Genomic DNA, 3,796 nt, shown 5'->3' on the forward strand with positions numbered 1-3,796 from the left:
ATAATAACAAAAAGAAAAGCACATGTTATGACATAAATTAAAACCATGAAAACTTTGATGGGTTATATTGCAAAGTAATCAAAGTTCAAAAAAAGAAAACGTTAGGAATTAAATTAAAATAGTTTAAAACTTGGGTAGGGGGGGGGGGGGGGGCTAATTTGTACCAAATTAAACAAGAGACTAAAATAGTAAGGACTTATACTATACTCTAGCAATAGATTTCCTTTTATAATAATAATAATAATAATAATAATAACAATAACAATCAAAACTGTGCATAAATTAAAAAATAATAATAAACGAGCGAAACCAAGCTTGAAAAAACGATTCATGAGGCGAACTCAAGGTTGCATAAGTCAAAACGAGTCGTGGCTCTATCTCAGGCCTGGCTCATTCACACTCTTAAATAAATTCATAAGCTTAATGACCTGAAATCACCTCTCTTTAATGAAAACTGAATAAAGACTCAAGAACATGCATGCCTTATTTAGAAACAACATTAACTTATACCAAAATGACTAACTTTATGTTCTTCCTGGGGATTATACAGACAGATTCATCATTCTTGAAGTCTATCCCACAAAAATTACCCAAATTCAAAAGAATCAATAATGATCAAATTAAAAAAAAAGAAAAAAAAGACTTTTCAAAATCACTCATCAAATTCCAACCCTTTTTTATCTACACACATTCACTGATAAACATTTCATTTTCATCATCTGTTTCGTGTCTACTCTTCGGTTATCGTATCTTCAGTCACAATCCAACCCGCAAACTTCTAAAACAATCCCGCCTCGGTTCAAAAATGGGTTGATCCGGACCCATAAAAGCGAGAAAATCGACGCCAACAAAATAGACCACACAATGAGAATAGTTGGAACATTGTTTTGTTTCCCCATCATACCTTTAAGGAAAGGGTAAAGATGTAAAATCACCCATATAGCGAAAAACAGTCTCCCGAAAAGCGGGCCCCACGACTCGTACCCGTTGCTGATGGCATCAGATATGCCCACAATCACACCGATTATGTTGATGATTAAAAGGGTTAATGGCGGGAGTAATAAGGTGGTCCATTTGAATAAATAAAGCTCTGAAAATTCACCATAGTCACCGGCTTTTGATGTGACGGTAAAGTTTGTGTTGACTCCAGCTAAGACTTTTAGGAGACCTTGGAATAGGGCGAAAAGATGAGACGAAACGCCACCAATAACCCAAAACTGCTCGTTTCTCCATAAATCGTCGATCCCGACACCGCCCCATTGGATTTCTAAAATACTTGTAACCGCGATCGACAAAAACATGAGCATGAAGAGAATGCTGGCATAATTACTTATCTGTAAACGAGTTAATAATCTCGTCAGCATTAAGATCCGCTAAGAGTTTCTTGTAACTAATAGGTGGCCCTTTCAACCCGTTTTAATCCTAACGGGTCAAAAACTTAAAAATAAAAAATGTAAACCGAAAAAAATATTATTATCATTTTTTTAAAAGGACTAAGATTATTCTTACTACTTACATACTAAAGCTTATTATGTGCCCCCAAAAACCTACCTGGACCAGACCCGAACGGGTTGGTCAAACAAGGTTCGGGTCAAAACTGGCGAGTTTATAAAAACATCAAATTGATCGGGTCAAAACGGACTCTAACCATAATTCTCTTCATGCTCATGTTTTTGCTATGCAGTCGATATATCACCGATATATCAGTGATATATCGTTTATCGGTCCCTTAGTGAAATATCAGTCAAAATATCGGTAACAATATTGGTACCGATAATATCAGTGATATTGACCGATATATGACACCGATATTCCCGATATTATAGTTTTAAGTCTTAATTATCAACTTTTAGTGTTCAATGTTAGTGTTTTAAGTTGCTACAATTGTTAGGATTTTGCAAGTCGCAAAAGGGTAGTTTGTTAATAGTACAAGACTATACTGAATTATTAGTGTTAAATTGCTATATATATGAATTTTATATTAAAATTACCGATATCCCAACGATATCTCATTGCGATAACCGATATCTCATATATTAGCCCTTAACCGATATCTGATATTTTTCCGCATTAACTGCTTAGAACCATATACAATATTAGGGTTAACTTTTTCTTACCTCAGGGACAATAAACTTCCCGGTGAGAAGACATACGGCCAGAAGTGTACAATAAGCAAGCAACGGGACAGACGTCAATGGATAAACAACCGAGTTTATATATGAAAACCGTTCCAACGGTTTCAAACCGCACCCATAACCATACCAAATTGGACAATGTCGGCTAAACAAGATTTCAACTGACCCAAGGGCCCACCGAAGAACTTGGTGAAGACGGTCCGAAAGATTAATAGGAGCCGAACCCTTAAATGCAGGCCTCTTCGGAATGCAATAAACCGATCTCCACCCGTGACAATGCATCTTGAAGCCCGTTAAGATATCCTCTGTAACCGAACCGTAAATCCATCCAACCTATTTTTTAAATAACAATTAGTTATTCATAATTTTATACCTAAATGTTCCTTTACCTAATAAATGAACGAGCATGAACAAAATGTTTGGTTCATTTGTTTAATGTACGAAACATGAACACATGTCTCATTCGTTTATGTTCATTTATGTTAGTTTATGTTTGTTCCTTTAAGTCATTAATATATTCATCTAAAAATTTTAAGCCCAACACATTGTTGTTCACATTAACTTTTAACTGGTTTTATCTCAATTTTGTTCATTCATTCACGTTGGTGAACTGTTCGTTTAAATTGTTAATGAACGAATATGAATACACTCATTCTTTTAACGGACGAACACAAACAAGAAAACCCTGTTCGTTTGTTCGGCTAAACTTAACCGAACAAACACAAACATGCTTCACGCGTGTTTGTTTACAGACTTAGCTAATATTGTGGGTCCGGCTTTTTTCTCCTTATGTTACAGAAACAGGACCTACAATACAAAAATGACCAATGAACTAAACAACCGGTTTTAAGATTTAATTTATTCTTGTTTATTTCACATACCTCTTTTCCCCATTCCGTTTTATCTTCATAACCACAACTTATAACATGAATGGCTTCTTTCAACAGTGATGCTGACGTGGCACCCGGAGGAACGCCTCCATCTTCCAAAAGTGTCGAAGCAACAAACACGGGAGATTGTCTGAATTTTTTCTCAAACTTTATTTGAGGCATAAGTGATGACTTTTCACTATCTATTCCTACAAAAATAATAATTCTTTTTATTTGTTTTACGCAACCAAAATAAAAAGATTCAAAATTTGGGTACCCTTTATAAAACATTACGCGTACCTTCAATTCCTTCTTCGATATTCTCTAACGCGTGTACTTGTTTGGGAGGGTCTTTGTTCTTCTTGCCTCGTGTTGACTTTTCCTTTTTATCCTTTGACTTTCCTTTGGCTTTCTTCTTTCTCGATGAACAACAACATAACAACCATTTAGGCAAGCAATTGCACGTTTTCCCGGGTGCTTTTTTCTTAGGCGGAGCATCGTAACCGTACAAAGCTTGTCTCCTAAACACACAACCCGTTCCAACTTATATCGGCCCTTGGATCCCATCAAGCCCCTTCATATTAATCTAAACACAAAATAAAAATAAAAATTATTGCATCTTATAAATATTGACTAGAAAAAGTCAAATACTTTGGTCCCATCAAATCTTACATCGAAGAACACAATGTTACGATTCGAGTATCGATCGTGACGATCGATCCCGTCGAATCTTTGAGGAAATTGAACATAACAAATCTTCTTTCCGGATGTGGGGTCCATCAAGAAACACAT

The 3,796-nt window shown here is 35.7% G+C and overlaps 1 pseudogene across 1 annotated transcript; it reads right to left on the reverse strand.

Annotated features, from left to right (window-relative positions):
• Nucleotides 1–544: 544 nt before the first annotated feature.
• Nucleotides 545–3,796, reverse strand: LOC143563532 (cellulose synthase A catalytic subunit 2 [UDP-forming]-like; annotated as a pseudogene). The gene is made up of 5 exons (XR_013140687.1): nucleotides 3,677–3,796; nucleotides 3,305–3,590; nucleotides 3,017–3,213; nucleotides 2,118–2,468; nucleotides 545–1,334 (listed from the first exon to the last, which is right to left on the reverse strand). The product of XR_013140687.1 is annotated as a cellulose synthase A catalytic subunit 2 [UDP-forming]-like (transcript).

The sequence above is a fragment of the Bidens hawaiensis genome, unplaced genomic scaffold (assembly GCF_021521415.1).
Source record: "Bidens hawaiensis isolate Kalapana, Puna unplaced genomic scaffold, B.hawaiensis_p1.1 tig00021495_1, whole genome shotgun sequence".
Lineage (NCBI taxonomy): Eukaryota > Viridiplantae > Streptophyta > Magnoliopsida > Asterales > Asteraceae > Bidens > Bidens hawaiensis.